The sequence below is a fragment of the Somniosus microcephalus genome, chromosome 2, assembly GCF_052327205.1.
Source record: "Somniosus microcephalus isolate GS21.2 chromosome 2, FLI_Smic_1.0, whole genome shotgun sequence".
Lineage (NCBI taxonomy): Eukaryota > Metazoa > Chordata > Chondrichthyes > Squaliformes > Somniosidae > Somniosus > Somniosus microcephalus.
The window spans coordinates 302,800,063-302,813,654 of record NC_140988.1 but is presented as its reverse complement, the minus strand read 5'-3'; the positions used below and the strand labels follow the sequence as shown (position 1 = coordinate 302,813,654).

At 43.5% G+C, this 13,592-nt stretch overlaps 1 protein-coding gene across 12 annotated transcripts in view; it reads left to right on the top strand.

The window, feature by feature from the left end:
• Positions 1-1,575: 1,575 nt before the first annotated feature.
• LOC147123499 (ubiquitin-associated protein 2-like) overlaps positions 1,576-13,592 on the top strand; it is a 59,842-nt gene continuing 47,825 nt past the window's right edge. For 7 of the 12 annotated variants that reach the window (XR_015074593.1, XM_085973858.1, XM_085973803.1 and 4 more), the window contains exon 1: positions 1,686-1,793. The gene's annotated coding sequence lies outside the window, so the exon portion shown is untranslated. The other 5 variants (XM_085973807.1, XM_085973850.1, XM_085973818.1 and 2 more) reach the window with 5 other exon arrangements.

The window sequence follows — 13,592 nt, the reverse complement described above, 5'->3', positions numbered from 1 at the left end:
CCTGCGGGAGCTGCCTGTCTTCTACCAGGAACTACTATGGTTTGGAACTACGTCGCTTCCAGGCGGAGCTCTCCCCCGTCAGGAGCGGCGGCTCTCCTTCGGGAGCCGCTGCTCAGGAATCCGCACCTCCACGACCGCGGGTTCGGGCGGCTGGCGGAGGGCAGGGCTGTGCCTGGCAAGGTGACCAGAGTCGGGGACCTGCTCGATGGCGGAGGAGCGGGCTGGATGGCGCCCAATGGAGGGCTCTCTACGCGGGAGTCCTCCCTTGTTCCATCGGGGACTTGGCCTGGAGGGTGTTGCATGGAGCGGTCCCGTGCAATAAGGTTTTAAGTAGGTTCACGGACTCCCAGGCCGCCTGCATTTTTTGCGGCCTGGAGGAGTCCGTGTTTCACGTTTATATGGAGTGAGAGAGGTTGCAGCCCCTCTTTCACTACTTGAAGGGGCTGCTCCTCGATTTTTGGTTGCACTTCAGTCCCACGCTCTTGATCTACAGTCACCCGGTGTGGAGGGGAGCGGACAGGTTGGAGGACCTCCTTGTGGGCCTGCTCCTGGGCCTGGCTACAAGAGTCATCAATTGGTCCAGGCAGCGGGCGGTCGAGGGGGTCGTCCAGCCGGATTGCCTGCCTCTCTTCCGCGGCCATGTTCGCGCCTGGGTGGCCCTGGAGATGGAGCACGCGGTGTCCGCCGGCGCGCTTGAGTATTTCCGCGACCGGTGGGCGCCGCGGGGACTGGAGTGCATTATCAACCCGGAAAACCAAATTTTAATTTGATTTGTTAAGTTTTAGTTGAACTTTTGTTTATTTACAGTCCAATTGGTTTTTTTGGGGTCCAAACAAAAAGAGTACTCTCTGTTCAGTAAATACCTGTTATTATTGTTCTCCTGCAGTCCATGTATTATTGATACTCGGACACTACACTATCCTTGCAAACACTTTAAACCTGAGCTCAGCCAACCTGAGTGAGGCCTTTGGTGTAGGTGAGGTGCGGTGCAATTTGGGCAAATAGAACTTCTAGTGTAGATTTCCTCAGTAGGTTCGATTGAAGACGTGGTGGTAAATTTCCATGCACGTCAAACATCCAGTTGGAAAAAGTATTTTCTGTCGTTTTCTTCACAGAGCTTTCTCCTATTGTAAAATATTTCCAACATTATCCCAAAGGCATATCTGGCAAACAATACACAAACCGTCTTCACCTACAGTCTTATCTTTTCTTTCCTCATGTAAAGCACCGTGGGAATCAGATTTCTGCCTTAACGTTCTCTTAAAATATCGTGATTGATACAGTGCCTCGAGTATCTTCTGTTTTTGTTCGATTTCCAGCATTGAGTTTTTTACTTTTTTATATATAATTTTAATTGTTGTTTTCTCACCGTTTATCTAACTAGAGCCCCGCCCACCCGTCCGTCAATGCAAAATCACCATTGGCAACGGCGCGCGAAAATGACGTCAGAGGACACCAGGTCGTCTGAAAACTAAAAAAAAAAAGAGGGAATATGGCTTTGTGCTTTCTTTCGGGAAAAAAAGTCACTTCATAAACTAAGTCGTAAAACTATTTATTCCGAAGAGGTGTTTTTAATTTTTAAAAAATCGGTCAAGCCCGGTGACGTCAGAGGAGTTAAAATGGCGGCAGGGATTTGAAGCGGTCACGTGAGCGGCGGGGCTTTGTGAGCACATTGGCAGGTAAATGAGCGGCGGCCGTGCCCGGGCTGCTCACAGGGGGCCGTTTAAACACACTAACTGCGCGTCGTCGCCCGCTTCCTCGGTGCTTTCAATCGCTGCGAAGCTAACGGAAAGGTGACCGCGCGGGGCGGACGCGGTTTGTTTGGCGCGCTGTGTCGGATTGTATTTGTGTTTTGTTTGTTTGTAAAGAGGCTGGCGGTCGTGGTTTTATCGTGTATTTTATAATAAGGAGGGGGAGGGGGAGAAAGTGGACGGACGGATTGATTGATTGGTTGCAGAGGCCCGGTCCGCCTCGGCCCCCTCCTCGGCTTCTTATTCCCCCCCCCCCATCCATTCCCCTTGTCTGTGTGTGGGTGTGTGTGTCGCACTGATAACTCCAGCATAGCGTCACATGTTGCTGGGGTGAGAGCAAGGCCTCGGGCCGGCCGTGGTTACCCGTCTGTTGTATTATGACTGTACCCGGGGGGGAACGCTCACCACTGGGCCGGGAGAGGATGTGCTGGGGGACACGTCTGTCATCGTAGTGTTTTTATTATAACAGAAACGTTTTAATTTTTAAGCCGGGACGTTCGCGGATTTTGCCAAAAAAAAACCCGCCGCCGGATTCACTTTAAAGAGATGGCCTGTAAAATCCGCGCCAGTTCGGAAGAATGTGCAGATATTGAGTGCAAATAGCGGATGTAAGATACTTAGTTAAAATAGTGGAGGGGTGCAGTGTTTCTTTTTTGGGAATTAGTTTTTTTTACCGTAAACCGTGAGCAGGCGGGTGTTTTCTGTTCGGTGGTTGGGCTAAACGGCGAATGTGCTTGTTTTGATGAGTTTCAAAATGCCGTATTTTAGCTGAATTGTGTTTTTTTTTCCTTGAGCGAAATCTGGTAGAATAAAATTGGCTGCTGCTTTGACGTGGCCCTCCGCTTCCATTGAGGTCAATTTTGTCCGGTGGGGCGTTGAGCAGCTGCTTCCTGGAGGAGAAAATTATTTTTGGGGAGGGGGAGAAATGTGAGTTTGACCCTATGTAAACAAAGTATCCAGACGTGTCCTATTTTTAAATTTAAGAGCTGCCTTAAAAATCTACGCATTGGAGATCCAGGTATTTATATCAAAATATTGTGAAGCTCTGTGATGCAGTATTATTTTGAGTTAAAAAATCATCTAAGTACATAATCTACTAACTTCTAGTGCTGCCCTTTAAAAGCCTTCTATTCCGCCAGTAACTTTTGGGGTGAAGAGGAAAAGAAGTTAGGATCGATTTGCCCAGCCTGTACTGTTAGCGGATCTCAAAGGAGGGAGGAGGGGGGGGGGCGGGTGGGGGTAGAGATGCGACACTTGGTCTCGGTGCCACTGGATTAGGGAGAGAAAAATCAGCTGGCATTCCCAGCCCCAGGTGGTGTACAGCTCTTGCTGAATTTGTAGGTGTGAATATCAGCTGAGAATGCATTCGTCTTTGGTGCCCCCCTGTGTAGCGTAGTCTATTAACTTCCTGTCTGGGCTCAGAAGTGAAGAATGTCAATGTGGGTGAGATACCACAGGGTGCTGAGTGCCGGTGGAACTGTGTTGAGAGGACCTGGCATGTAAAGGAGGAAGAAAAATCCTGTACATGTCAATAAACTTGTATCGTAACAATTTTCATACTTCAAGTTTTTTGGTAACTTGTATGGAAGTTAATTATTTTTAAAAAATGTAAAGCACTAATGTAAATGATCCTGTTCCTATTAAAGCTAAATGTAATGGTTTTCGTCAAGGTATACAGTTTGTTTGAGCTAGATGAATCACATTCAATACAGTAAATTGTGAAAGTAGGACAGGATCATTCAATATTTTGGGTGGACATAATCATGCAATTGGTGTCAGTGATATTCATAGAATCATACAGCACAGAAGGAGGCCATTCAACCCATCATGCTGTGCTGGCTCTTTGAAAGAGCTATCCATTTAGTCCCACTCCCCTTCTCTTTCCTTATGCCCTACACTTTCCCCTTTAGCATATATCCAGTTCCTTTTTGAAAGTTACTGTTGAATCTGCTTCCACCACACTTTCAGACTATACACTCCAGATCATAACTTGCTGCTTAAAAATAATTATCCCCCTCCTGGTTCTTTTGCTAACTATCTTAAATCTGTGTCCTTTTGTTTCTGACCCTCCTGTTAGTGGAAACCATTTCTCCCTATCCTATTAAAACCCCATATAATTTTTAATACCTATTGAACCTCCCCTTAACCATCTGCGCACTAAGAACAATCCTAGCTTTTCTAGTCTTTCCACATAACTGAAGTGCCTCATCCAGATTTAATTGTAGTAAATCTCTGCACCCTCTCCAAGTCCTTAATATCCTTCCTAAGGTGTGATGCCCAGAATTGTACACAATACTCCAGCTGAGGCCTAACCAGTGATTTATAAAAATTTACCATTTGCTTTTGTACTCTCTACCTCTATTTATAAAGCCATGGATCCCATATGCTCTTTTCAACAGCTTTATTAATGTGTTCTGCTACCGTAAAGATTTGTGTATGTGAACCCCCAGTGCCTCAGTTCCTGCACCCCTGTTAAAATTGTACCATTTAGTTTGTATTTTCTCATTCTCCTTATCTAAGGAAGGATATACTTGCCTTGGAGGCGGTGCAATGAAGGGTCACTAGATTGATTCCTGGGATGAGAGTGCTGTCCTATGATAGATTGTGTAGAATGGGCTATACTCTCTGAAGTTTAGAAGAATGAGAGGTGATCTCATTGAAGCATACAAGATTCTGAAGGGAATTGACAGGGTAGATGCTGAGAGGTTGTTTCCCCCGGGCTGGAGTGTCTAGAACTAGGGGACATAGTCTCAGGATAAGGGGTAGGCCATTTAAGACTGAGATAAGGAGGAATTTCTTCACTCAGAGGGTTGTTAATTTTTGGAATTCTCTGCCCCAGAGGGCTGTGAATGCTGAGTCTTTGAGTATATTCAAGGCTGCGATAGATTTTTGGACTGTAGGGGAAATCCAAGGGGTATGGGGATCGGGCAGAAAAGTGGAGTTGAGGTCGATGATCAGCCATGATCTTATTGAATGACGGAGCAGGCTCGAGGGGCCGTATGGCCTACTCCTGCTCTTATTTCTTATGTTATGGTCTTCCAAAATGCATGATTTTACACTTCTCTACATTTAAATTTAATCTGATATGTGTCTGCCCATTTCACTAGTCTATGCCTTCCTGAAGTCTGCTACTATCCTTCTCACTGTTTATTACATTTTCAAGTTTGTGTTATCTGCAAATTTTTTGAAATTATGCCCCCTATAAATAAGTCCAGGTCATTAACATATATCAAAGAGCAGCGGCCCTAATAGACATCACTGTATACTTGCCTCCAGTATGATAAACAACCTTTCACTGCTACACTCTGCTCTCTGTCTCATAGCCAATTTCGTATCCATGCTGCCACTGCCCTTTAATCCCATGGGCTTCAGTTTTGTTAACCAGTGTATTATGGGGCACTTTATCAAATATCTTATGAAAGCCCATATGCACAACATCATCTGCACTACCTTCATCAGCCCTCTGTTATTTCATCAAAGAACTCAATCAAAATTGTCAAGACATGATTTGCCTAAGTTGGCTATCAAGGCAGGTTGGCAATGTTAAATGGTATATACTTTAATGCAAGGAAATAAGGGAGATGAGCTAAGGGCACAGACATGTGGGAGTATGATATAGCCACTACTGACACATGGCTGAAAGAAGGGCAGGAATGGCAGCTCAACATTCCTGGTTGCAGGGTTTTCAGGCGATAGAGAGTGGGTTAAGAAGGAGAGGGGGGGGGGGGTCGCAGTATTGATTAGAGACAATTACAGCTGTGAGGAGGGATGATCTGTTAGAAGGATCATCAAATGAGGCCATATGGGTTGAACTAAAGAACAAAAAAGGGGCAATCACACTGCTGGGAGTGCACTATAGACCCCCAAACAATCCGAGGGAGATAGAAGAGCAAATTTCTGACGAGTGCCAAAACAATAGGGCAGTAATAGTGGGGGATTTCAATATTAACTGGGATACGACCAGTGTAAAAGGTATAGAGGGCACAGAATTCCTAAATTGCATTCTGGAGAACTTATTTAGCCAATACGTAGCAAGCCCAACAAGATGGCAGTTCTGGATTTAGTTTTAGGCAGGTGGAAGGAGTATCGGTGGGAGAGCATTTTTGTGGTAGTGATCATAATTCAGTTAGTTTTAGTATAATTATGGATAAGGACAAAGAAAAAACCGGAGTAAGGGTTCTAAATTGGGGATGGCCAATTTTACTAGGTTGAGAAGTGATTTAGCAAAAGTGGACTGGAAACAGTTACTTGAAGGTAAATCAGTGGGAGGCATTCAAGAGGGAGATACATGAAATTCAGGGTGAACATGTTCCCACAAAGAAAAAGGGTAGAACTGCCAAATTTAGAGCCCACTGGATGACGAGGTGCGTACAGGGTAAGATAAGGCTAAAAAAGGAAGCCTTTATCCGATATAGTGAGCTCAATACTGCAGAAAGCCTCGAAGAGTATAGGAAGTGTGGGAAGGAAATTAGGAAAGCAAAAAGAGGGCATGAAAAAATACTGGCAAGTAGAATCCAAGAAAACCCGAAGATCTTTTCTAATTACAAAGAGCAAGAGGATAACTAAGGAAAGAGTAGGGCCTATCGGGGACCAAAATGGTGATCTGTGTGGAGGTGGAGCATGTGGGTAAAGTACCTAATGAATACTTTGCAGCTGTATTCACAAAAGAGGGGGACGATGTTGAGGAAGATAGTGAAATATTGGACAGGGTAAACATCGTAAAAAAGGAAGTATTAAGGGGTTTAGTATCCTTGAAAGTAGATAAATTGCCAGGGCTGGATGAAATATATCTGAGGCTATTAAAAGAAGCAAGGGAAGAAATTGCGGCAGCTCTGACCATTATTTTCCAAATCTCTGGCTGCAGGAGTAGTGCCAGAGGATTGGAGAACTGCTCACGTTGTACCATTGTTTGAAAAGGGAGGAAGGGATAAACTGAGCAATTGCAGGCCAGTTAGTTTAACCTCAGTGGTGGGCAAATTACTGGAATCAATTCTGAGGGACAGTATAAACCTTCATTTATAAAGACCCAGATTAATCAAGGACAGTCTGCATGGTTTTGTTATGGGAAGGTTGTGTCTGACTAACCTGATAATTCTTTGAGGAGGTAACAAGGAGGGTCGATGAAGGCAGCACGTTTGATGTAGTCTACATGGATTTTAGCAAGGCTTTTGACAAGGTCTCACATGGTAGGCTGATCAAAAAAGTAAAAGCCCGTGGGATCCAAGGGAGAGTGACAAATTGGATCCAAAATTGGCTCTGGCAGGAAGCAAAGGGTAATGGTTGAGGGGCGTTTTTGCGACTGGAAGGCTGTTTCCAGTGGGGTTCCACAGGGCTCCGTACTCGGTCCCTTAGCTTTTGTAGTGTATATATTAATGATTTAGACTTAAATGTAGGGGGCTTGATAAAGACATTTGCAGATACAAAAATTGGCCGTGTGGTTGACCGCGAGGAGGAAAGCTTTATACTGCAGGAAGATATCTATGAACTGGTCAGTTGGGCAGAAAAATGGCAAATGGAATTCAATCTGGAAAAGTGTGAGGTAATGCATTTGGGGAGGGACAACAAGGGAATACATAATTAATGGGAAGATACTGAGGTGTGGAGGAACAGAGGGGTCTTGGAGTGTATGTCCACAGATCCTTAAAGGCAGCAGGACAAGTCAATAAAGTAGTTAAAAATCATATGGAATGCTTTCCTTTATTAGCTGAGGCATAGAATATAAGAGCAGGGAAGTTGTGCTAGAACTGTATACAACACTGGTTAGGCCACAGCTTGAATACCGCGTGCAGTTCTGGTCATCACATTACAGGAAGGATGTGATTGCACTGGAGAGGGTGCGGAGGAGATTTACGAGGATGTTGCCAGGACTGGGAAACTTCAGCTATGAGGAAAGAATTGATGGGCTGGGGTTGTTTTCCTTGGAACAGAGGAAGCTGAGGGAAGATTTAATTGAGATGTATAACATTTATGAGGAGCCTAGATAGAGTGGATAGGAAGTACCTATTTCCCTTAGCAGCAGGGTCAAGAAGCAGGGGGCATAGATTTAAAGTAGTTGGTAGAAGGATTAGAGGGGAGATGAGGACCCAGTAGGTGATGGAGCTCTGGAACTCACTGCCTGAAAGGGTGGTCGAGGCAGAAACCCCCATCACATTTAATAAGTACTTGGATTGTGCACTTGAAGAGCCGTAACCTACAGGGCTGTGGACCTAGTGCTGGAAGGTGGGATTAGGCTGGATAGCTCTTTTCCGACCGGCACGGACACACTGCCAAATGGCCTCCTGTGTTGTAATTTTTCTGTGATTTATTAACCCATGTTTTTCCCAGTGACAATTTTGTCCTGGATTATGGTCTCGAAGTTTTCCCACCACTGATAGGCCAGCTGGCCTGTAGTTACTAGGTTTATCCCCCTCTTTTTTGAACAGAGGTGTAATATTTGCAGCCCTCCAGTCATTTGGTACCACTCCTTTATCCAAGGTGGATGTAAGATTGTGGGCAGAGCTGTTGCTGTTTCCACCTTGCTTCCCTCCGCAACCTGAGATGCATCCCATTTAGACTGGGTGACTTTTCTGCTTTGAGCGTTGCCAACCTTTTTAAGTACCTCCTATCTATTTTGATCCTTTCCAATTTCTCTCCCTCCTCTTTACTGTGACATTGGCAGCATTCTCTTTAGTGAAGACTGATGCAAAGCACTCATTCAGCCATGGCTCAGTGGGTAGCATTCGTGCATCTGAGTCAGAAGGTTGTGGGTTTAAGCCCCACTCCAGAGACTTGAGGGAGTGCTGCACTGTAGGAGGTGCCGCCTTATGGATGAGATGTTAAACCGAGGCCCCATCTGCCTTCTCAAGTGGATGTAAAAGATCGCATGGCAGTGTTTCAAAGAATAATGTGGGTGTTCTCCCTGGCCTTCTGGCCAATATATATCCCTCAACCAACATCACTTTATTTAAAAAGATTATCTGGTCATTATCACATTGCTGTTTGAGACCTTGCTGTGCACAAATTGGCTGCTGCGTTGCTTGCATTACAACAGTGACTAACTACACTTCAGAAGTATTTCATTAGCTGTAAAGCACTTTGGGATGTCATGAGATTGTGGAAGGTGCTATATAATTGCAGATCTTTTGGTACCTCAACCATACTCTGCCTCCAAGATGATTTCTGTTTTGATCCCTAATCAGTCCTACCTTCCTTTGACTATCCTTTTACTCTATTATTTTTATAAAAGACTTGTGTACCCTTTTGTTATCTGCTTATCATTTCTAGCACACTCCCTTGGCCCCTCATTTCAGTTTTCTGTGCTTTCTATATTATGAGCCAGACATTTATTATTTCCTTTTTCTGTTTCATTTTAGTCTTGATCGCTAGGCATTAAGAGAGAAGCTCCATAAGCTAACTTTAGGCTCCACTTTCCCAATTGTAAATATGATTCCGTAATTGGAAGCCATGTTTGATGTAGGGGAGAAATAACTTGGCTGTCTATAATTGGGGGTGGGGGAGAAAGCTTTTTTTAAAAAATAGGGTATTTTTTTTAGGTTCAAGTTCCATATTTGTTGGGCCCGTTTTCTCCTTTTGATGAATGTGCTGACTCGCGTTGACTTGCAATTCCATGGGCACTGGCTGCCCTCCAGTACCTCGTCCAAGTGGCAAGTTGTCATATAAGCTTAGATTAAATCTTGGCAGGCTATTAACTGGGGTGGGGCATCAAAGAGGAGTGTGATTCTGCTGCCGTGTGTCTTTCAGCAGAAATCATGGAATACTGATCAGAAATGGGTACTTAAACTGCTTCCTCTCCTTGGGCCAGTTGCCATCCCAGCGGAGATCAGTAAATAGCACAGACCGAACTGAACTTTCCTGGTCAGTGAGATTCAGTTCCATCATGAGCAATGAATTTTGCCAACTGAGTCATTTGATGAATGCATTGTTCATGGTCCTGTAAAAAGGGTCACAATTATGAATGGACTTTATTAATGGACTATATAACACCTTTTATGTCAAGAATGTCCCAAGATGTTTCAAAAATGGATGCAAGAAAAACTGATGCTGAGCCAGGAAGGGGTAGACTTAGAAGGGGTGACTGAAAGCTTGGTTGAAGAGATTGGTTTGAGATTGAGGTTTATTAACTTGTCTTTGGAACGTGGGTGACTCTGTCAGGCTGCATTTATCACCAATCTCTCATTGCCCTGAGAATTTGGGCTGAGATCTAATGTTTGAAAACTTCAGAGAGCATTAAGAGTCAACTGTTATGTGGCATAGTCACCTATAGACTAAACCAGTAGAGATGATCGGTTTACTTCCCTGAAGAATATTAGTGACCCAGTTGACTTTTTTTTTTACAACAGTCCTGCTGCTTTCTCTAGTGCTAGTGCACAAATTACCAGATTTACTGAATCTAATTTTATAATTTGCCATGATGGATTTAAGCTTGCAACGTTTGTTGCTAGTCCTGTGCCAGAAGTATTATTCTGCCATACATGTTAAAGACGGAGAGAGGCATAGATGTTTAGGGATGACGTTCTCGACAGTAGGGCCAGGTGATTGAAGGCTTTGGCACCAATAGCAAGACAGAAAGCTGGAGTTAGAAGAATGGGATATTCAAGAAGGGAAACTGGGCCTGAGGCGATTGAAGAGATGGACTGGGATACTGCTGTGGTTGCATTTAGACTAATTTTGAATTCATGCCGCTTTTAATTTCAGATGTTTGTATTAAATGTGATAGTTTTGCTTTTCTGAAACTTGGCAGCTGTACAATTTTAATTTTACTCATTTCTCTGGAGGCTTGTAGATCTGTAGGTTAAAACTTGCTTTTTTGTTTCCTTGAAAATGATCACATTCACAGCAATGCCTACAAGAATGAAGACGCCCTTTTTATGGTGGGGACGGGGACTAAACAGTACAAGAATTGTGCTGTTTTTAAATGCAATTACTGTTAGAATTTTGCTATAGCTTAGAGTAGATCTCTTGGCTAACAGTCTATTAAGTCGAGAATAGTTTGAGATTATCTTTTTAGACGGGTGTGTGTATACGTATTCATATTCATTTCTATTTTCTCTGTTTGCAGACTGCATGCCATCAGATTTTTCTCCAGCCAGGAGGTTGGGATGGATATGTATGACCTCTGACTGGGAGAAATGTGAAATTTGCTAAGGGGGAGGAGGATTGAGCTGTGTTGTATTGTTGGTTAGGCTGCTAATGTGCCATTTAGCACTGGAATAATGCATGTGAAGAATAGATGGTCACTTCTTTGCGCTCTCCAACATGACTCATGGGCAGGGGGAGGGTGTATGGAGAAGGGAGGAAAAGTGAGTAACCGGTGTAAGTGCAGGATGTCCTTGTGATCCATGTGCCAAAAAGCATAAAGGGAAATCACGATGCCAAAGTAACAATGCAAACTAGTATCAGAATGGTTACAGCACAGAAGGAGGCTATTTGGCCCATCAAGCCCATGCCAGCTCTCCAAGAACATTTCAGCTAGTCTCACTCCCCTGCCCTACGATGTTACAATTTAGTCGCACACGTTTGGCTGCGTTTGTTGTGCACAGCAGAGCGCTGTGTGTATGTATATATTCTCATGACGTCCCAAAGCGCTTTGCAACTAACCAAGTACTTTTTGCAATGCAGGAAAACACTGCAGCAAATGTGCACAGCAAGATCCCACAAGCAGCAATGAAATAATTGACCAGATAATCAGTTGTTTTAGTGATGTTGGTTAAGGGCTAGATATTGGCCAGGACATCAGGGACAACTCCTGTGCTTTTCTTCAAATCATGCCATGGGATCTTTTACGTCCATCTGAAATACGCCACCTCCGACAGAGCAGCAGCCCCTTGGTGCTGCACTGAAGTGTCAACCTAGATTACGTGTTTAAGTCTTAAGCTGTAACCTCAATGGTTAAGTCAGGAAAGGAGCAAGATATCAGCCATTCAGATGTAGGAAATTGAGTTTGGTCTTTGGAAGTCAGTATTCTGATCAGTTTCATCACAACAGACCACTATGAAAATACTAGAAAACCCACTCGAGTCTGGGGCAAGTTGAGAATAGAGTGCTGTATATGCTCATTTGTGTCTCCATTTGTGTAAAATAGACTTGCTTAGGAAATGAGATTAGAGGGCAATTCTTTTTTTAAAATTCCTAACACTTCATCTATTTGAATATATAAGAACATAAGAAGTAGGAGTAGGCCATTTGGCCCTTCCAGCTTGCTCTGCCATTCAGTAAGGTTATGGCTGATCTTCTACCTCAACTCCAACTTTCTGCACTATCCCCATATCCCTTGATTCCCTTGGTATCCAAAAATCTATCGCTCTCTGTCTTTGAATATACTCAACAACTGAGCATCCACAGCGCTCTGGGGTAGAGAATTCCAAAGATTCACCACCCTCAGAAGACATTTCTCATCTCAGTCCTAAATGGCTGACCCCTTATTCTGAGACTGTGACCCCTATTTCTAGACTCCCCAGCCAGGGGAAACATCCTCCCTGCATCTACCCTGTCGAGCCCCTTTAAGAATTTTATGTTTCAATGAGATCAGCGCTCATTTTCAGAATATGTCTAGAAACTGTAGTTATCTAAACGTGCGGTGTCTCCAGAATGGGGCTCAAATGTGACCTGAAGAACAAATGACACCTTCCTTGCATGAAATAGTATCTGAAATTGTGTCCTTGATTTTTGCATGCACTGCCCTTCAGAGGTTGTATTCAAATGTATGTTAGTTTGGTAATCTATTGCTTTGTAAAATCATCTTATCAGAAAGACATAGCATTGTAAATTAAGTGTTCTAACTGCCTATATCAATGGGTTTATCAATTTGAAGCTCTAATTCTGATCAGCCTTTTTACCTTCAGCACTCTGGATGCTGGCAGTGCAAGAGTTCTGTTGTGTTAATTCTGGAATGGTCTCTGATATTGCTGATTTAATCCCAGCTGTTCTGTATCAAATTACCTTTGCTCTTGAGATGTCCGGATGTGTTCAAAAGCTTGTCCACAGCTGCAGATAAGTGCTAGTTCGTTCCTCTTAGGTTTTATTTTTCTTTGGATAACTGATGAACCTAGGGAATGGAACTTTTTCTTCCGTGATAAACCATACTATGCACTGATAACACTTGTGTACATTTTCTTTGCTTAATCTGAGCATTGTAGATATGAATGTGAAGACCTGGCCTTTTAATGAGCAGCTGAGCTTGAATGCTGCTCTCTTTCATACCCTGTTGCACATGACTTTTTCAAAAAAAATTGTATACTCATTTTGTAAATCAGTGCTTATTTTATGAAGTCAAGTTCCAATTTACATCATATTTGAAGAAGTACACTGATGGCTTTTGTTTTGCTGGTGCAGATGTTCATGCACTGGGAGCAATTTGGTTCTGTCCCTTGGGGTAAGGGAGTTCTGCCAACATTGGATTCAGTTGTACATTACACACTTAGTCTGACTTGTCCTCTCATTGGTCTATTTTGTACTTCTAGCAAATGGTTTGTTTCAAGAAGGGGTCCCAGACTGGCTTTATATTTTGCCAACTGTTTTAGGAGGAAGGAGATGCCTATCATGTGTTAAATGATTGCTCCTATAATTTCACCCACCTTCATTGTGGGGAGGACTGTTTGAGCAGTTGAAGAAATGTACCTGCCAGTTAATGATTGCTGTACCAGTTTGTACTGTGAGGTGTCTGCTATGAGTAGACTACCCATGCTTGGAGCTGCAATATAGAAATGATTGGATTAGGACATGGTCATCACCTAAACGCTGTTCCTTTGGCCTGGCATGTTTTATATATTTATAAAGTTACTGTACTATAAAATGCAAATGCTGGAAAGGATTTCAGTTCATTTCTGGTATCTAGTCTAGTTG